Here is a 23043-nt window from a genome sequence, read left to right on the forward strand (position 1 = left end):
ATATTTTCAAATAAACAGTAAATGAAATAAACTAGTTTTCATTCATAACAATATGTTAATACTTACATATGTCATCCAACTTAGTCTTAGCCCCATGACTATTATTCTAATTTAAACATTTGCAAGAAAGATAAAGTCATAAAGTCTGATAAGGAAATAATTACATTAGGGGTACTACAATTCACTTGGAAGTTATGGATCATCAAAAATAATCTAGATGTACCCTACACACTTCTTCAAGGAATTATTTTTTCTTGTTGTCTTCATCCTAGCAATCTCACTATCATAAGAGACTCTCTTATCATCATTATACACCTGCAACTACAATCCTAGGCCATGGATATTAGATTGGAAGAAATTGTCAATAAAATTCTATTTCTGGATGGTAATATGGATTTCCAAATTGAATGGTCCCACATCTAAAGAAGCAAAATTCATTTGTCTGATTCCCATGCTAATTTGGTGATCCAACTAGGAAAATGGGGGTTTTTTTATTTTCAATAAGTAACATGTCACAAAAATTATCACTTAGTTTCAGAATTCCTCCAAGTGTCATCTAAGTTGGAATCATTAAGGGCACGAAGGTGGATTTAAATTGCATGGACGAAGTAGATCGCTCCATACATTCTCAGTTTTCACTAGTTCAGTTATGTGCTAACTTAAGAAATATTAGTTGTCGTTTCATTAGATGTAAAAAAGGGGAATAAATCACATTGAGTTAATGGATCAAGTTTTCGTGATAATTCAAGTTGATGGCTCCCTCACTCAATATCGAAGCCTACATGAAAATGAGGAGTTGGTCACAAGTGAATTTATCTTGATGTTGATAGTGAATTCATGATTGGTTTTCTCTCTATCTAAAAGACTCTTGTTTGAAGAGTTCATGGATTTTAATAAGTCATAGGGTACCCATAGTACTTTCCATTAACAAACAAATGATTAGAGTGTAAGTCAAGAAAATATAGATAGAATTGTAAATCACCTTTTCATAGTCTAGTCATCAACAAGAGCTGACAACAAGGTTTCTTTATCTTCTTATGTGTGTCTATAGTGAAGGGTCCACATTGTGGAAGTGGTGGTTTTAAAATTTTTGAATATTGATCATGGGAGCTATATGTGAATCATATTCTATCCCATGGGCCTTATGCATGGTGCTCACCTCTCCTCTACCTCAAAACAAAAACCACCTAGGGGAAACTTAAATTCCCCTCATCCCTCATTAGCAACCTGTCTCCAACAATTAGGTAACATATTTCTAGAAAATTCATGATTTTTATACATTTTGTCATAGGTCCTAGTTTATGCTCAATATAGTCTTTGTTGGTTTCGAGTTTCTATATATAATTTTGGGTAAGTGTGAGGTCTTTAAAAGCATGTATGTCTTGCATATCCAGTCAAAAAATAAAAGTGGCTTAAATTCTCTCCATATCTTTGTATTTTAGAAATTTCATATTCTATACTACTTATGTCGTTTAACCATAACTATTTTATTGAGCTGAGAGGTTCATTCTACAAGCCAATATGAGGGTAATATGTAATTCCATTTGTGCTCAACTTGATGTTGACACAAGTCCCTCTTAAAATAAAAATAAAATATTCTATAGTAGAAAAACAATGTCTACTCTAATAAAAAATAAAAATGAATATGCTATGCATATGCATGTTTAGTTAGTAACATGATTAAACTTTACCCTTTTCAAAAATATTTCAACACTGGATTTATGTAAACTATTTGAAGATCTATATCAACTAATTTATGTCAATATCAACTTCACATATATCTATATATAGAAAGAAAAATGTTAAAATAAAATATTTTAATGTTGTATATAATAAAATATTGAATGTCTAAAAAAAGTAATTGAAAATAAAAAATATCAAATACTTTCTAATAAGAATAATAAAAGGCATATGTGCAATTGATTTAGTTCTTAATATAAAAATAATATGTGACATTTAAAACTATTTATAATTAAAAAAAAAAAATTCAATGTAGCTTTTTAATACAGACTAATATTGGTGCATATACATAAAAATATGTTAATAACAAAAAAATCATTTTAATATAAGTATATAAAATGTCTCTATGAATTTGTTATGGAAAATATTTTAATGTCAACTATATGTATATTATATATTATTTTAAAATTGAAAAAATAAGTTTTAATAGTCAAAAGTTTGGTCATTTTTAACTATATGTTTTTCTATGGAAATCCAACAAATATTTTTTAAACAAGTTTATCCACTCAATATAGCATCCAAAAATACAATTTAATCAATGAAAAATGACAAGATTCATTGGAATGTATCATGAGATGAGAATTTTTCACATTTTACACTCTAAAAAAATTGGCATCTGAAAATATTTAATCACTCTTAATTCATATTATATCTATATACTAATAATTAAATAACATTTTCAAATTTAATATATATGTATAAAATAAAAATTAAATATATAACCTTCATAATTACCCATATCTCTTTAAAATTTTGATATATTTTGATATTACAGTTGAGTGATCCACCCTAAATGTGGCCAAAAATAAAAGTCAAAGAAAGTACCCTAAATGTGGCCAAAAATAGAAGTTAGAGAAAGAAACAACCAATGCAAGCACTTTAAGGTATATCCACTATGATGTAAAGACAAGGTGATGCGCGCAAGGTTGATTGTTGAAATTTCTCAAATTTGGACCATCAAACGAGAGTGCGAGAATTTTTTTTAACTATTACAAGAAATTAACTATTCCCTAAAAAAAATGCATGGTTAAATGTGAAATAGAATAATCCAATTCTAACAAATCTATAGATCATAACATCCATCTTTGGATAAGACCAATAGTAGAATTCCATATCAATTCATAAAATCCATTTTTGAATAAAATCATAAATATAGTTATATTATCATGTTGGAACGTATCCATTGTCGCCAGAGCGAAGTAGAAAAGCAGTCTTGTAATAAAGTAACGAAATAAAAGGTCTACAAATAAGTACGGAACATTGAATAGTGATGTAAAAATGTGATTATAGTAGCTATTCAAGCTGGCGAAGGCCACTCCCAAAACCGTCATCCAAAATTGGATAAGATGTGTAAGGCTGGGTTTCTTAATAGAAAATGGGGAATTCTTGGGTTATTCTCACTCCCTAATCACATTTTCATATTTTTTAATTGATTATAACATTGATAAATAAATCAGATATAAATCATTGAATTCAACATATTTAAATTACTATTACAATTCATATATAGGAAATAATATCTAGATTGACACCAAGAGAGTCATGTTGATAACATGTAAATCATACGACATGGAAACATTACTACATTACTTTTAACACCCTGACATGGAACCATTATTTCCAACACCCTCCCTTAATGGTTACATGTAGAAAACACCCATGCAACAATAATAAATCTTTGATATGGTCATCATTAGCATTTATATCCACTCTGAAATCTCAGGTTTCCACTCTTTTCTTCTTTACACTTTCCAGCTTCCACTTGATGCATTCAAGACATAACTAATCATACGACATGGAAACATTACTACATTACTTTTAACACCCTGACATGGAACCATTATTTCCAACACCCTCATTTAATGGTTACATGTAGAAAACACCCATGCAACAATAATAAATCTTTGATATGGTCATCATTAGCATTTATATCCACTCTGAAATCTCAGGTTTCCACTCTTTTCTTCTTTACACTTTCCAGCTTCCACTTGATGCATTCAAGACATAACTGCTTCAAACCATAGTTGATGTACTTTGCAGAATTGAAGCTTCTCAACAGCGAGGAGCACAAACTATGATTATTGATAATGCCAACTATGACTATTGATAATGCCATCTCATAGTACTGCCACCATGTGTTGAATCCACAACAATGATCTAAGATAACATTCTGTACAGAATTCAAGAGACAATTCTACAACTTCACCTTTTAACCTGGATATAAAATAGCCTGTACTAATGCTCCCTGAACACCCCGAGCCAGGCCGAGCCAGGCTATCTTGACCTTATTGAAAACAACTTGTAACTACTACTGAATAAACACGACAATCACATCAATTTATTGAATAATTAATTATTGTTTGTGGTTCTCCATTATTTAATTTTTATTCACCAAAATAAACACCAATACTATATCTCACACGTCTTTTATTTTTAACACAACAGGGACATGAAATTAGTGTAAACAAAATCACCTTTCCCTGGCAGTGATCCACAGAGACAGTTGTTGTGAGCAAATGCAGCACTCAGAAAATATCCGGTGGTTTCTCTTCAGCAATCTTGCGACACAAATTATTATATCTGAAATTTACATGCTGCAATTTTTTTCAAGCCCCAATATCTCTGTTGTGAGCCCGCGAGCGTAAGAAACACAGAAAACGTGAATCCAACGGGACGCATCTCACATCCAGGATCCAAGACCCTGCTCTTGGCCGCCGTGGTATTTTGAGCAATGCTACCCAGCCCGTATCTGAAAGTTCCTGGGCGTTGACGGGTGTATGTAGGCAATCCGCCGTGCAGAGCAGCGAGGCCACAGGTGGAATTCTTCCCATCTACAAATCAGATCTGCATCATAAGAGCATAATTAATAACATCGAGATGACATTGACTATTCATCCAGATTGTCCAAACCAGTTCCTGGCCATTCTTGATCATAAATAGGCGTTGGAACTTTTTAATGCGTCAAAAATCTGAGAATCGTTCCACTTCAAAGAAGAAATCGGGAAAATCAGCAGAGCCGAAAAAAACTACATGAAACCATGAAATCAAGTCCATGGCATCATGCTTTTTGAACAAATGTTGACCTACTTTAAATAAATTAAATAATGCAACAAGAAAATTAAACAATCACAATAAGAAGTGCTTATTCATTTCCACCAACCGCTGAACTCCTACGCTACAGAACTTGATGCCAGTTTGTGGTACATTGAGTCTGTACGGGTCTAGATAACAATGAGGAGCTAATCGAGACACTCACACTCACGATTCAAGATTCAACAACATAAAACTCGATAGTCCATCAATGAATGTAAGATTTTTGAGATCCATAGATCTAGATCTGCAAAACAATAAATAAGCTTGCAAGAGAAGGAAGGAAGCGAGCAAGAATTGGGAAAAGAATGAAAATTGAATTGATTCTACAATATGAGTTTTCGAATAAATACATAAAAACAACTAAGTTAAGCTTAGTTGTACATGCAATAACTAAAGCTAAGTGTGTTTTATCTTATGTTAATGTGTACATGTGCCACATGCAAGCAATAAGTTAACTCGAGCTAATCTAGGTGCATGTACACCAACACAGCTAGTCTAAGTGCATGTACACCAACACCTCCCCTTAAGCATAACTTAGGTGAGTGTGATGCAAAATGAATGAGTCCCAGCAACACGGCCATTTTAGGTACCCATATACAATGCATAAAAAGGAGGAAAGGTTTGTGGAGCATGACTACCCATAACGGGATTAGCCGTAGTGAAAGGCTATACGAACACTGGCTGCCCATTGGGCAGCTGAGCCTGCAGCGGGGAAGCAAACGGAGGATTAATGAAAGAAGAGGATCCCGGACAGAGAACGGTGCCGCAATTTTGATTCACCCACGGTTTATCGGTGGAGGACCACACAGTGTGCCCGTTCTTGTCCACCAATTGGAGGCCTCCATTCTCCAGAAGAACCAACGACTGGTAATTATTCGACGCCCCGGTCTTCCACACCTCATTGTTATTGCCATCCATGATTTGGAGGCCATCGTTGGAGAGAAGCAGAATGCAAGGTTTGGTGGTCGTTATGGGTTCGCAGGGGGACTCCCACACGCTCTGCTGAGCCGCAGTATTGATGACGTCGACGTAACAGAAGTCGGTGCCCACTATGAAAGAATGGTGGGGATCCATTTCCAAAGCTTGTGAGTTCTGAGACATCTAATGTTTTTCATTGAGCGATGCATTGCCTGATATAAAAACATGATTTGAATCGAATTGTCCCACAAGAGGTGTAGTTTGTAAAGCAGAGCTTAATCTCACAGTTAACGCTATCAGATCATTGTTGTTAGTAACAAGATTCTTCATCAAATATTGGTCGAGATAGTCACCAGCTACCCCTTGTGCCGAACTATTAAAACATGTTGTATTTGAGAGAGGAAAAGGAACTTTCTTACTTCCCTTATTATGATTAACATCAACTGAATCTGACACACCTCCGGGAACACTTGAAGTTGTGCTCTGTTGAAATGAATAAGTCGTGGAAGGTATCGAGGAAGCCTGAGGCATGAAATCAGTAGCGACGGACAAGCACTGAGAATTGCTTGTTTCAAGAAGCTGATTCTCAGGCAATTGAGCAGATATCTGATCTTCTGTGATTTCTTCTTCCTTATCTTGAATATCAACTGCGCCATCGACAACTTTTCTTGGTATTTCAGCTTTGGGTTGTTGATTTGGAATTTTTGGGGTCGATCGATGTGGAAGTAGGTTGAGTTCGTCAATGGAGGTATTTTCTTTCTTGATCAGCCAATCCATGGCTTTGCTTGGATGGTCGAAGCCGAGCCTGTCTTGGACGTCGTAAAACTGAATGGCGGTTAGCGCCGAGAGCCGAACTCATCGGTCTCGGGGACCTTTTGCAGTGTAAACTTTGCTGTGGCGATCTTTTCTTCCGGTGGAGCGAACAATGTGACCGCCTTCCACTTCCACTATTTCGCCCATGGGTTGTTGTTGCTTGGGAATACTGGTTCCCGGTGGCCTCCCACGAGGCGGTCTCTGATCAGAAGAATCCCTCTTGTTGTCACGCATTCTCCGTGCCAAATCCACATCTTCATTTTCATGCGTAAGTAGCAAAATAGAATCTGATTGAGGAACAAAAATAGAAAATGTATACAGACAAGATTGATCATTTACCTTGCGAGATGCAATCTTCAAATTGGTTTGCATGTCATAAATGCTCACGGAATCTGGGGTAAATTCCACTTTCCTTCCGCTGCCTGTGTGTGTCATCTGATACACTGAGAGAAGATTCACAGAAAGCCTTGGAACATGCAAGACATTTTCAAAACTTCAATCTTCGAATTGCACTCTTCCTTGTCCAGTTGCTGCAACTGCAGAATTATCCCCCATGAGAATGGGAGGACCTGAGTATGCATGTAGAGAAGAAAAGGATTCCTTTGAAGAAGCCATATGATGTGAAGCTCCTGAATCGATGATCCATTCTTGTGGTGCAGAATGAAGAGCAATCAAAGCATGCCCTTTACCTCTTGGATCTGGTACTTTTTCTCGAGACTTCTTCTTAGCATTCTCAGGAATGTGGTCTCCAAGATTGTGTCGCCGGAGTGTCTGCGCCATAAGATCTATAGTCTTCTTCATGCCTGCAGATTCAGGATGAAAACCACGGTGGCAATAATTTCACATTGATTGCCCTTTCGTTCCTTTCCTTTCCTTTGAGCCAGATGATCCATCAGGGGGTTTGGGATTTTCCTTTCCTTTTGCATGCACAGTAAGTGCATACGCTTTGGAATTTTTAATTGTGCCCATTTCGATGAGCTTATCTTGCTCATGCATCAAAGACTGAATAAAAGAATCCAGTGAGGGCATCCTCCAAGCTGCACCAGTTGCAGATCTGACTGTGTGGAATGTAGAGACGAATACTGCATACTCTGGACCAAGTTTTGATAAAATGGAAAGAATCAACTGCTTTTCTTGCTTGGATTTGTCGATCTCGCATCCTTTCAGCTGCACCAACAAGGCTTTATACCTTGTGAAAAAATCTTGAATGTTCTCAAAGTTTCTCGGATCTAATGAGTTTAACTCATTTTCGAGAATGTGACCTTGCATTTCATCCTCTTTTCCAAACAATTCTTCCAAAATTTTCCATACTTCATTTGGAGTTGAACATGATTCAACATGAAATAGCAATTCCGGAGAAATAGATAAACATAGGAGGCCGAAGGCCTCGTCCATGCGATTGAAATATCTTGTTTTCTCCGTTGTCGATGTTGGTTCAACTTCTGTTTCCATGGTTATTCGAAATAAGCCTCTACTTCTGAGATGAAGTTGAATCTTTGGCTTCCATTCGAAATAATTATATGGAGTGAGAATTGCCGATTGTGGAAACTCCAATTTAGCCTCCATTCTTTGTTGTTGCTTCAATCTTCTGAACCTGCAAATAAAATTGCTTGTGCACTAATTACAAATCCCTGTGCTCTGATACCATGTAAGATTTTTGAGATCCACAGATCTAGATCTGCAAAACAATAAACAACCTTGCAAGAGAAGGAAGGAAGTGAGCAAGAATTGAGAAAAGAATGAAAATTGAATTGATTCTACAATATGAGTTTTAGAATAAATACATAAAAGCAACTAAGTTAAGCTTAGTTGTACATGCAATAACTAAAGCTAACTAAAGCTAAGTGTTCTTTATCTTATGTTAATGTGTACATGTGCCACATGCAAGCAATAAGTTAACTCGAGCTAATCTAGGTGCATGTACACCAACACAGCTAGTCTAAGTGCATGTACACCAACAATGAATCTCAGCCCTATGGCTCTGATAACATATAACTCATCAAATTTTGATATTTTTATTGATCATAATAATTATTAATATATTGGAAATAAATTATTTACTTCCATATATCACTATTACAACTCATAAATGAGAAAAAGCGTTCAAATTAACGCCTCAATACACTATAATATCCTGTAAAGTCCACGAGACAAATTAACACCTCACTACACTATAATATCCTGTAAATTGCACGAGATCAATTAACTCCTCTCTCCACTATAATATCCTCTAAATTCCATGAAACACATGATATGGAAGCATTGCTTCCAATTATGCATTCAAAATGAATTTTAGTGAGAAAATATTCCTGAAATCCATTATTTTCCAATTCTACCCATTTCAATTTGCGATGCAACTATGAAGTTACAACAAACGGTTACAATTACAAACTTCTCACCCATTGTAATGCTGGAATCATGATCCACGATTCTCATGCCACTCCGAGCTTTCTTCGAACCCCTTTAGGGAAAACCCATTATAAAACACATCCATTTACTGAACAGAACTCTGAATTTCAGGAGCACCGGTCAGATTTTATATAAATGAGAATATGAGTTGGCTCCATTGAAGTCATGAAAATTGTGTGAATTGGTTTGCCTTGGTCGTCGGAAATGGTATGGTGAGGCGCACCAAACACATGATGTCCTTATTTCCGTGGTAAAATCATGCGTTCTCGATGGAACAGTTGACACTGCGGTGAGCACAAAATTGCCCTGACAATCTTGAACTGACAATCATGATTTTGGCACATACCTATCTGATTTCTAAGCACCACTATAAACACATGTACATAAGCATCGCAAAATATATGTTGATGGTTAATTTGGGAATCTCTAAAAAATTTTAAATGTTTGTTCTTATTACGATTACAGCCTAATTTATCTGTTGGAGGAAAATGGGGACTAGCAATTTTTCCCAACGCCTGGCTAGTATACAACCCCGGGCCCTCGCCTGTCTTTTATCGTTAGAGCGATTAGACAATTAAAACACTCTCGGTTGCAGTGAAATATCCCCGTTACCATATAGTTAAATATTATATTTTTATTTTGTTTCACATTTACATTCGAATTTGAGTTTACGACCAAGTGGCGTTTCTGGAAATAGAGGGCGGACATCGATAAAAATGCTTTGCACTCGAAAGACCCCAAAAATTAAAACATGATATAGAACCCTCAAAATCCAATCTAATATAAATAAATTTTTAAATTATCTCTATCGCCTGCACATGTAAGTTAAGAACCAATGAGAGTGATTATTAATATAGTTGTCGTTTAAGGATTTATTACATAATTATTGTTGTGTTTTATTTAAAAATACATTTATATCCCTGTGATAAAGCATAATGTGCATTTGAAGAGATGACTTTCGGAGCGATGGAGGCGTTTCATGGACTTAGGGTTTCAGAAGGTAATCTCTGCGCCGCCGCGGCCCCAAAAGATCTGATCTGCTATGGATCTGCTAGATGCCTGGCCGCTGGATACTCTGAGCTCGATGCCTCCCTTGGGTCCTGGATCGGATCTGCTGATGAAAAGGTTTTTTATGAGTCGAACCACAGCAAACTGCGACCGGTGCGCTTCTCCTCCTTCAGGGTGCAGGTAGATTACCTCACGGCGGCACCAGAAATCTTTTGTCCGGAGTTTTATACTCCAAAACAATCGGTCCTTACCCTGTCTCGTCTTGATACGCCATCATACGAGAACGCTCTGCACAGGCATGGAAAATCTGTCTGCGACTATGGAGAAAAGAGGCGTATGCCAGCTCCCATGCCCATTTTGGTACGTCGTGGATTCGATCTGCCGATCTAGGGCGGATTTTTAATGGCAGAGCCATAGATCAAGAATGGGGTGGGAGTAGGGACCTGGTTCCGCGATGTTTTGAGGTTCCTATGCTCTCTGCAGCGCAGATCTGGGCACTTACCACCCCGACCTAGCATTTTAACAGAGGGCTCGAAGACCATGTCATGCAAATGAGCGATAGCCCCAATAGGAGTCCCGATCTGGGAAATGGCACACCAGATCGGGCCAAACATTGTAGAACCGGGGTGGATCTATCAGATCTGGCCAGATCCAGGCAGAAGCAAAATGGGTTTTCGCCAGATCCAGAAAACAATTCCGAAAAACGGGATTTGATCAAGGCAGACACAGCGGATCTGAAGCAAATCTTCATCAGATCAACAGAAGGTAGACACGTTTGTATGCAGATCTGGGAATGGATGAGTATTCTGGAGTTAAAAAAAGAGATCCAGGACAAACTCGGAATTCCAATTGCATTACAAATCCTTTTATTTTCAGGGTTTTGCATGCAGGATCAACACACACTCCAGCATTACAGGGTTGCAAAGGACTCAACTATCATACTCAATCACCGATTGCGAGGTGGATCTAAGGGATCTACCTCAAAACCTACAGGCACATACCGCGATGCAGCCAAAGGGAAAGAGCCTCCAAAGGGGAAAGAATCTACAGCTGTAAATGCACCTCCAGGGCAGTATATCGTGGATCAAGTGCCAGAGAGCCCTTCTATCTCTCTGGATTTACCAGAGGTAAAGTACATATTCTCAGATCTACAAAAAAATGTTGTTATCTGTAGATTTAACGGCTTTTGGCCTAGAACCGATGCATTGTACCAATGGATTCACTCGGTCTGGACAAAAAATTGCCAAATTCACCTATGCTCTAAGGGTTTCTTCATAGTAACTTTCCTCGTAGAAGAAGAAAAGGAAAAAATTCTCAATGAAGGGCCATGGTTCTGGGGCAGTGCGGGACTGTTTGTTACCCCATGGTTCCCAGAGTTTGATGCCAATACTATGGTGGTATCAAGGATGCCAGTATGGGTAAGGCTGCATAATCTTCCGGTACACTTCTGGCACTCCAAGGCCCTAATAGTTATAGGGAATACCCTTGGAAGAACGTTAAAGATTGATACAGAGAGACAAATAAAAGGAATCTTTACTTTTGCTAGAATATGTGTCGAGGTAGATCTTAGCCAAGGTTTACCTGAAAGCATCATTCTAAATTTCAACAATTCACAGTGGAAACAACCTTTGGACTATGAGAATACACCCTTCAGATGCAGGGGATGTCAACAAACATGTCATCTATACAATGCATGCAAAAGCCTCAACAAGAGCAAGCCACAACAAAGGAAGCCCAAAGGTTGGCAGAACATAGATGATGTTGCAAAGAAGAGAGCCTCGGAAAGGAAAGCCTCTTCGACACCAGAAGTTGAAGAATCAGAAACAGAAGAGGATGATACCATCATAGAGGAAGCAGAAACAGGGAATCAGAAGGAAAAAATATCAGACAACAAGGCTCCACAGTTCAATCCAAATCAAGCAGAGACCCACCAAAAACAGGCAGAGATGACAAGCATGGATCAAAGCATGGGAGGAAACAAACGGCAACATCACTCAGATACTTCAGACTCAAACAAAGAAACAGGCCCACAGAATGCAGAAACACAGTTAGTCATTACTTCGATCGAGCCCACTCAAGGAGAGTGGCGCAAGGTCGAAAAGAAGAAGGGGAGAAAAACTTGAAGTGTGAGTTTTACTCACTTCCGGAATTCAGTTTTTTTTCCTCTTTCTTTCACTCTCCTCTTCTCTTTTCTTTTTATCTGTGCACGTTAGTCTTCTAACGGTGTGTAACCACTCGAGCCCAGGTGGCAGTTTCCGGAATGCCTCATTGCATCTACTAGTGTAACTTTTCATTAATTCTTTAATCAAAGGTTACCGTTTTTTCCTTTGGAAAAGAAAAAAGAATAATGTGCATCAAAAAAATTACTGTAAGTCCTGCTGTGCAAAAGTTTTGTTGCCCATGTACCATAATATGCATCAAATTTATTACTGTAAGTCGTACTGTGTAAAAGTTTAGTTGCCCATGTACCATAATATGCATCAAATTTTTTATTGTAAGTCCTGCGGTGAATAAGTTTAGTTGCCTAGCAAAATAATTAATCATATATATATCGAATGTTTTTAATCTTAAATTCTTATTATAGTATTATTGTAATAGTCAAATATACTTATTTATACATATAATATTTATATATTAAATTAAGAGGAATAAAACTTGTTATGAAAAATGAAATTATGATTAATTTAATAAAATTTGTTATGGAAAATGAAATTATGATTTTGAGTTTACTTAATACTAATATAGATATATATTTAACTTCATGTTTATTGAATTTATTTTAATAATTTTTTGCATTTAATAAAAGATTTGTATTTTTAAAGATTTGATCAATTTGAATGTTTGTTAAATTGGAAGTTAATATGAACTTTTTCTAGATTTGACGTTAAAAATAAGTTGTAATTTTTTTAATTTTACTTCAAAAATTTTGAAAATAACAAAGTTTTTTGATTTTATTTAATATGTGCTAAATATTATTAATCATATTTCAGATATTCAAAGTAGATGGGTAGATGTTTATCCATAAGTTTCAAATTCAAAATCTCAAATTAAAAAGTTACAAGAACTTTTATATTTTATTTTTACCACACAATCATAGTAAAGAATAATTAGTGCCATATAGTGTAGTTAGACTAAAATTTTCAAATATGAATACATTTTAAATATTTTATTTGAAAATATTGAAAATAACAAGTTTAATCATTTTTAGGTTACTTTGATGAAAACATTGCATTAACCTTTTTGTTAGGGATTAGGAATTCCCTCTAATAATTAGTATGAGGTTTAGGCTCTTCTTCAAGGCCTAATGATAGCTCATGAATAAAGTACCCCTATCTTTTATAGAAGACCTTAACTCTGGTACCTGAAAGACATGCTTTTAAAGGGTAACTATGAGAAAATTAAATAAATTTAAATCTTATGAGATCAATTATAGTCTAGAACAACACAGTCAATTAGCTAATTATTTGTCTAACTCAAGTGCATGGTTAGCACAAGGATTAACTAGCAATTGCACCACGTCATGTTGCAAAGGAAACTTCGTAAGGAAGATCATAGATGAATAATTATGAAGGAATGATTTCGATAATAAAATTCGGATTCAACATTAAGCTGCATTTAATTTCTTTGTAAATAGTCTACAAAGACGTGGTTGCTTTGACTGGTTGTACATGTAAATTCATAACACTAGATATCCTAAATGGGACCAGATCTTTGCCTTTGGCAATGACACACTTCAATCAGCTCCCGCTATTGAGATTTATGTATGGGATGGAAGCAATTCAAGGGATGACTTCCTTGGAGGAGTCTTCTTTGATCTCTCAGAGGTTCCAACAAGAGTTCCTCCAGATAGCCCCTTGGCACCTTCATGGCTTAGGTTGCAACATGATGGTAGAGTCAAAGGTGATATTATGCTTACAGTTTGAATGGGAACACAGATACATGAAACATTCCTAGAAGCTTGGCAGTCTATACAAGAGGTATGATTAATACAAGATCAAAAGTATATTTGTCCCGAAAATTATGGTATCTGAGGGTCAATGTACTTGAAGCCCAAGACTTGCAGATTCCTGAAAAGATAAATTTTCCTGAGCTCAAAGTGAGGGTGCAGATGGGTATACGGGTTTTGAGGACGAGAACTTCTAATTCTATAACCTTGTCAAGCTGATTTTGGAATGAAGATTTGATCTTTGTAGAATTTGAACCGTTTGAGGAACAACTTGTGTTATTGGTTGAGGGTCGACGTAGTAGCAGTGGTAACAAGGATGTGGAGGACTTAGGCCAAACCAGAATTGCATAAATACAATTGAAAGGATACTAGATTACAGTATGGTAAGCTCAAGGTGGTTCAATTGAGAAAAAATAAATGGAGAACCAGATGTTAAGTATAATGGAAGAATTCATCTCCGCTTGCGTTTTGATGGGGGCTATCATGTAATGGATGAGGCTGCCCATTTAAGCAGTGATTTACGGCCAACGTCTAAACAGTTATGGAAACCATTTATAGGTGTGCTCAAATTGGGAATTTTGGGAGCCAAAAACATGTTACTTATGAAAACCAAAGGAGGAAGAGGTACAACAGATGCCTACTATGAAGCAAAGTATGGGTATAAATGGGTTAGAATGAGAACAATTATTGATAGATTTGACCTAAGCTGGAATGAGCAATACACATCGAAAGTTTACGACTCATGCACTATTCTGACCTTAGGGGTCTTTGATAGTTGGCACATCTACATGAACAACTCAGATAAGAAGTCTTCAGTGCTTAAAGATGTTCTCATTGGAAAAGTTTGGATTCACATTTGAACACTAGAAGGCAATCGATTTTATAGAAATTCCTATCAATTGTTGCTTCTCCATCGTTTTGGTGTGAAAAAAATGGGAGAAATTGAACTCATTATTCATTCCATGCTAAAATGGAAAAATGAATGAAGCTCTATTTTCCAAGTTTTTATCTCTTACATAACATTTAATATCTAGATAATGAGTGGAATGAGTTTGCATTTCTTTCGTAATCTTTAAGAGCCACTAGAAGATGCTCTGTATGCATAGCTTGAAACCGTCTTCTTAGATTTAGGTTCAAATGAAGTTGTGCATGGTCTTGTTTATTAGTCTAAAAGGGGCATGGTAACATACTTTTACATGTCAAAGTCACGTGGTTGTTCCAACCTTTGTTTAAGTCAAGAATCACCAGCTTGCTACATGTTCGCCAACTTGTTGCTATCATGGACACATACAAGAGGGATTCCTCTAGATCGCAAGATCCTTATACATAATGAGGTTGTGCAAGAAATGACTGGGCTCTTGGAGGTAAAATTCAGATTCAACATTAAGCTGCATTTAATTTCTTTGTAAACCATCTACGAAGACATGCAGTTGCTTTGATTGCTTGTACAGGTGAATTCATAACATTGTATGTCCTAAATGGGACCAGATCTTTGCCTTTGTCAAAGATACACTTCATTCAGCTCTTGCTAATCAGATTTATGTATAGGATGGAAGCAATTCAAGTGATGCCTTCCTTGCGGGATTCTACTTTGATCTCTCGGAGAATCAAAAATTAGTTCCTCCATACAACCCTTTAGCACCTTCATGGTTTAGGTTGGAAGGTGATGGTAGATTCAATGGTGATATTATTGTTTAGATTATCTTCCGGATCCATCGCATAAGGATTCTTTTCCATCGACGTTTCGAACCAGCAACGATGGTTCATCTTCAGGATGTGCGAAAATATTGAAAGACCGATCTTATTTTTTCTATATATATAGAGACGCTTAGCCGACATATATGATTAATTTAATAATAATTATTATTTATTTATTTAATATATTTAATTAATTTTTCCTCATTATATTTGTTTTCAATTCATTTTTTTATTTTTTTTATAATGTTAATATTAATTGTTATTTATTTTAATTAGTTTTAATTTTAGTTATTATAATTATTAATTTTAATTTTGATTATATAATTATTTTAGTTACTAATTTTTAATTGTTATAATTATATAGATTTCATAATTGTTTTATGCAAATTTTAATTATTTGTTTATTTTAATTGCTATTTTAATTAATTATAATTGTATTGATTGTATTTATTATGATTGTTTATTTATTTTAATTATTATTCTCATTAATTATTAATTTTTAATTTTTAATTGTTATAATAATATTGGTTATAGTTTCTTTATTAATTGTAATTTTTAGTTTTAATTAATATTAATAATTAAAACTAAAAATTACAATTAATAAAGAAACTATAACCAATATTATTATAACAATTAACAAATAAAAATTAATAATTAATAATTAATGAGAATAATAATTAAAATAAATAAACAATCATAATAAATACAATCAATACAATTATAATTAATTAAAATAAACAAATAATTAAAATTTGCATAAAACAATTATGAAATCTATATAATTATAACAATTAAAAATTAGTAACTAAAATAATTATATAATCAAAATTAAAATTAATAATTATAATAACTAAAATTAAAACTAATTAAAATAAATAACAATTAATATTAACATTATAAAAAAAAAATTAATTGAAAACAAATATAATGAGGAAAAATTAATTAAATATATTAAATAAATAAATAATTATTATTATTAAATTAATCATATCTGTTGGCTAAGCATCTCTATATATATAGAAAAAATAAGATGAGTCTTTCAATATTTTCGCACATCCTGAAGATGAACCATCGTTGCTGGTTCGAAACGTCGATGGAAAAGAATCCTTATGCGATGGATCCGGAAGAGAATCTAAACGGTGATATTATTATTATAGTTTGGATCGGAACACAGGCGGATGAAACATTCCAAGAGGCTTGGCAATCTGATAGAGGAGGTATGATGAATAGAAGATCAAAAGTATATTTTTCCCCAAAATTATGGTATCTGAGGGTCAAGGTAATTGAATCCCAAGACTTGCATATTCTTGAAAAGACAAATTTTCCTAAGCTCAAAGTGAGGGTGCAACTGGGTATACAGTTTTCAAGGACTAGAACTTCTAATTCTAGAACTTTATCAAGCCCATTTTGAATGAATATTTGATATTTGTAGCAGTTGAACCATTTGAGGAACAACTTGTGTTATTGGTGGAGGATTGATCTAGTAGCGGTGGTAACAAGGATGTGGAGGAATTAGGGAAAATCAAAATTTCACTAAATACAATTGAGAGGAGACTAGATTACAGTATGGTAAGCTCAAGGTGGTTCAATTGAGAAAAAGTAAATGGAGAGCGAGATGTTAAGTACCATGGAAGAATTCATTTACGTTTGTGATTTGATGGGGGATATCATGTAATGGATGAGGCCACCCATTTAAGCAGTGATTTACGGCTAACCGCTAAACAGTTATGGAAACCATATATATTTATGCTTGAATTGGGAATTTTGGGAGCCAAAAACATGTTAGCTATGAAAACCAAAGGAGGAAGAGGTACAACATTTGTGTACTATTTAGTAAAGTATGGGCGGAAATGGGATAGAACGAGAACATTTATTGATAGATTTGACCCAAGCTGGAATGAGCAATACACATGGGAAGTTTATGATCCATGCATTATTCTGACCTTAGGGGTCTATGATAGTTGGCACATCTACATGAAAAACTCAGATAAGAAGTCTTCAGCGCTCAAAGATGTTCACAGTTCAACACTAGAAAGAAATCGAGTTTATATAAATTATTGTCCATTGTTGGTTCTCTATCATTCTGATGTGAAAAAAATGGTAGAAATTGAACTCATTGTTCATTCCATTCTAAAATGGAAAAATGAATTAAGATATGTTTTCTGAGTTTTGTTCTCTTACATAATATTTAGTAACTAGATAATGAGTGGAATGAGTTTGCATTTCTTTCGTAATGCTTAATAGCCACTAGAAGATGCTCTGTATGAATATCTTAAAAGAATCTTATTAGATATAGGTTCAAATGCAGTTATGCATGGTCTCGTTTATGAGTCTAAAAGGGGTAGGGTAACAAAGTTTTACATGTCAAAGTCATGTGGTTCTTCCATCCTTTGTTTAAGTCGGGAATCACCAGCTTGCTAAATGTTCACCAACTTGTTGCTATCATGGAAACATACAGGAGGGATTCTGCTGGACCGCGAGATCATTATAAATAATGACGTTGTGCAGGCATTCACTGGGCTCCTGGAGGATATCTCTTCTTAATACTTGAAATCTGTATTAAAAATTATTATTCATTTGCACCACATCATGTTGCAAAGGAAACAAGTAAGGAAGATCATAGATGAATAATGATGATGGAATGATTTTGATAATAAAATTCAGATTCAATGTTAAGCTGCATTTAATTTCTTTGTAAACAATCTACAAAGACATGTGGTTGCTTTGAATGGTTGTACATGTGCATATACAATCTACTTGCATTTTCTTGGCTTTTATTTTTGACATGTATTATTTATGGTTGGACTGTGTTAAATGTGTTTATAGTGAGTCGCAAGAAATAATACACTGCACAAAACGAAATTCTCATTCCAAACACTCGACTCCTGATTGGTATGTATAAGAAGAATAGGAAGAGCAAGGTAGAAAATGGGAAATGTCTAGGCACATAATTAAAAACTAGTAACAAATTGTTTTTAAATCTCGTCTTCTCGTTCTTGCTCCTCCTTTGGATAATCTTCATCATCAATGGTGTCAACATCCTTGGTTGTGTTTCCTTTATTTCATCGATCGCGACCGGCTAGATTCAAATACTTAGGATCCTCTCACAAGTTGAAAAACAAGGAGCAAGTGAAAGAGGCCCAGAAAGAAGAATGATCAATTTGCAACCACGATCAAAAGAAGAGAAACTCATGGCGGGTGAGAGTAGGTGAAGTAAGGAAGCTTTTGCTTTATCCATTAAAAGGCCTCAGAAGATCATTTTTAGGATCCTTGGTGTCATCCTTAAAGCATGCTCAACAATCCTCTCTAGGATACGTTTCTAGATGTCACAGGCGTGTGTTAAATATAACTTGATTGAGGTCCTGTGATTCTCATTCCGATGAGTCAAATACTCTAGAATTTAGTTATAAATATATGAAAATTTTGCTTGAAAGCAATAATTTCTCCACGAATTATATTCCCTTCAAGAGAATTGAGAAGCGTCTTAGTGACATTTATTCATTTGGCATATTGATGGGTCACATGACAATAATTTTCGATCCTGGACCAGGATATAAATGCCTGATTATTCACATGGTGGTTTCCTGGTGCATTTAACCATAGATTGTGACTAGTATTAGGAACATAGTGCCCTATTATTGATACAACATGTTTCTGGTACACTCGATAGCAAGTGTGTGCCTACAATCAACAAATAAGTGGTTGAAAGTGACAATTTATATACTTGAAATATTAATACATAGTATTTTAGGTTATCTGGTTTGTTAGGATTGATTATCCCTTGTAAGATAATTTGGGTGTTTTTGAGCTTTCTAAGAGAATACTTGTGTATTTTAGTTCTGGTAGGACTTTTTTTATGGGAATTCTTTCCATTGTTTATTTCAAACTTCATTTAATAATTTTCTAGGAAAAACTTGCAAAGGTGCATAGGACTAAAGAAGAATTGAAATTGGTATAGAAGAGTAATTGTAGCAACTCTTGCTCTGTTAATGTATAACCCCTTGCTTTTATCATAGAGGTAAGTGTGTCCTATAAGAATGATGACAACAAAAGTAATTGTGGGGGTGCGAGATGCAAAGAACCTCATGCCAAAGGATGGAGAGGGATCAACAAGTCCATTTGTGAAGGTTGATTTTTGTGAAAGCACAAGCATATAAACACAAACTATAAGGATCTGAATCCTACTTGTAATGAGAAATTGGAATTTACTGTAAGTGATACATCAACAATGATTCATGAGGAACTCGAAATCGAGGTTTGCAATGATAAGAAAAGAACTATGGGTAGACGTCGTCATTTTTTGGGAAAAGAGAAGTTCCTAGAAGGCTCCACCAGAAAAAGCACCACAAGCTGAATCACCTCCACCTACAGAAGATAAGACTACTGAAACAGCCACGAAGCCCCAAGAAGTATAAAAAGTGGATCACCTAGCATCAGTAGCAATGCATCATTTGGAGAGACCAACCATGGCCTAGCCATCAATCATGACTACAAAATATTTCATGAAGGATTTGGGTAGTTCTTATCCAAACCACAATGAGAGGCATACTTATTATTTGGTTAAGAAAATGGCATGTCTTTTTGTAAGAATTGTGAAGGCAAGAGCACTTCCATCCAGAAATTCTACAGGTAATGCTCTATTTTGAGATTTATTTTCACACTATACTGTAATAAAAAAATTCAGCCATGCATAGAGAAATATTGTATGCTAGGATGGTTCCTCTATTGATGATATTTAGCATTCTTTAGAAAATTAAATTCAGGTTGCAAGGATTTTTCAAGTTAATTGTAATAGACTGTAGTTAGTTTCCAAATTAGCGATGAATTTTGATCTCCATAGGACACTAGACTAGTCACTTTAAGAGAATATTTCAAATCTATGAACATGGGTAAATTTTCTAGAGATGTCATAAGGGATGGAATTTTCTAGCTTAGGGGGTTTCTCATTGTTTATTTTTCAAGAAAATAATATTCTTAGTTAATACAGTTCATGCTGAATGATTCAAAATCTTGTTCCTAAATAGGTAAATTATAGGTATTTTCTTGGCTTGATATTCTTTAGAGATGAAGTGATGTTCATTATGTTGGTAAGAATTTTGGCATGGTAAGGACTCCATAGGGCTAAGAAAGTTGGCTAAATTATTGTCCCTATGCATTTGTTACTTAGAATCTAGGCATAATGTGTCAGTTTCCTTTCTCAAAAACACTTGTGGAATATTTCATAGTTTGGTAAGTTTAATTTTGGTTTCGAAATATTTGGTTTGTTATAGGGTATGTAGGTTATCCATTTGTAAAAATGAGAGTGGGAGGCAAAATTGTTCGAACACGAAAATTTCATAACACTGCATATCCTGAATGGGAGCATGTCTTTGCCTTTGGCAAAGACATACTTCAATCAGCTCCTGCCATGGAGATTTTTGTATGGGATGGAAGAAATTCATGGGATGACTTCCTTGGGGGAGTCTACTTTGATCTCTTGGAGGTTCCAACAAGAGTTCCTCCAGACATCCCTTTGGCACCTTCATGGCTTAGGTTGGAAGGTGATGGTAGAGTCAAAGGTGATATTATGCTTGCAGTTTGGATGGGAACACAGGCAGATGAAACATTCCCAAAGGCTTGGTAGTCTGATACAGGAGGTATTAGGAATACAAGATCAAAAGTATATTTATCCCCAAATTATGGTATCTAAGGGTCAATGTAATTGAAGCCCAAGACTTGAGATTCCTGAAAAGATAAATTTTCCTGAGCTCAAAGTGAGTGTGCAGTTGGGTATAAAGGTTTTGAGGACTAGAACTTTTAATTCTAGAACCTTGTCAATCCCATTTTGGAATGAAGATTTGATCTTTGTTGCAACTGAACCATTTAAGGAACAACATATGTTACTGGTTTAGGATCGACCTAGTAATGGTGGTAACAAGTATGTGGAGGACTTAGGCCAAACCAGAGTTTCACTAAATCCAATTGAAAGGAGACTAGATTACCGTATGGTAAGCTCAAGGTGGTTCAATGGAGAAAAAGCAAATTGAAAACTAAATGTTAAGTATCATGGAAGAATTCATCTATGCTTGTGTTTTGATTGGGGATATCGTGTAATGGATGAGGTTTCCCATTTAGGCAGTGATTTAAGGCCAACTGCTAAACAGTTATGGAAACCATCTATAGGTGTGCTTGAATTGGGAATTTTGGGAGCGAAAAGCATGTTACCTATGAAAAAAAAGGAGGAAGAGGTACAACAGATGCCTGTTGTGTAGAAAATTATGGGAAAAATTGGGTTAGAATGAGATAAATTATTGATAGATTTGACCCGAGCTAGAATGAGCAATACAGAGGGGAATTTTATGACCCGTGCATTGTTCTAACCTTAGGGGTCTTTGATAATTGGCACATATACATGAACAACTTAGATAAGAATTCTTCGTCACTCAAAGATGTTCTCATTGGAAAAGTGTGGATTCGCATTTCAACACTGGAAAGCAATCGAGTTTATAGAAATTCCTATCCATTGTTGGTTCTCCAACTTTTTCGTGTGAAAAAAAAGGGAGAAATTGAACTCTCAGTGCATTTTTCCTGCTCTTCTTTGCTTGATGTTGTTCATATTTACTCTCAACCATTATTTCCTAAGATGAATTATTTGCATCCCTTGAGCCTAAGTCAGCAAGACATGTTAAGAAACACATCAATGAATATTGTTGGATTGAGATAAGATCATGTTGAGCCACCTTTAAGATAGGAATTAGTGAAATATATGTTGGATACAAAGTCTAATATGTGGAGCAAGAGGAGAAGTAAGGCTAATTGGTTCAGAATTATGAATGTTCTCAATGGAGTTGCATTTGTTTCTAAATGGGTTGATGATATATGTCAGTGGAGGAATCCCATTATAATAATTTTAGTGCATTCTGCTTCCTTGTCCTGGTTTGGTACTCAGAACTCATTGTACCAACAGTTGTCTGCTACATTTTTCTCATTGGTGAATGGCCCTATAGGTTTTGACCTAGGATGTCACTGCACATGGATACACGAATTTCCCATGTAAATGTCATTGATCACGACGAACTTGATGACGAATTTGATCCATTATAGATCTCTGAGGCTTCTAAAATTGTTACAACGAGATATGATCAATTAAGGATTTTGGCTGCAAGGATACAGACTGTATTGGGTGATTTTGATACACAGGGGGAGAGAATTCAAGCTTTTCTTACTTGGAGAGATCCCCATTCTACTGACATTTTCATTGCTATAAGTTTCATTATCTCATGTATGTTGTACATTGTTCCTTTAACCATAGATTGTGACAAGTATTAGGAACACAATGCCCTATTCTTGATACAACATGTTTCTGGTAAACTCGATAGCAATTGTGTGCCTATAATCAACAAATAAGTGGTTGAAAGTGACAATTTATACTTGAACTA

The 23043-nt window shown here is 35.3% G+C and overlaps 1 pseudogene; it reads left to right on the plus strand.

Annotated features, from left to right (window-relative positions):
• Positions 1 to 10532: 10532 nt before the first annotated feature.
• LOC149177905 (FT-interacting protein 7-like) lies at positions 10533 to 22933 on the plus strand (annotated as a pseudogene).
• The last annotated feature ends 110 nt before the right edge of the window (positions 22934 to 23043 follow it).

This window comes from Pinus tabuliformis, chromosome 4_1, assembly GCF_031772625.1.
Source record: "Pinus tabuliformis cultivar Carrire ecotype Pingquan chromosome 4_1, CPIR1, whole genome shotgun sequence".
In the NCBI taxonomy this organism is placed as follows: Eukaryota; Viridiplantae; Streptophyta; class Pinopsida; order Pinales; family Pinaceae; genus Pinus; species Pinus tabuliformis.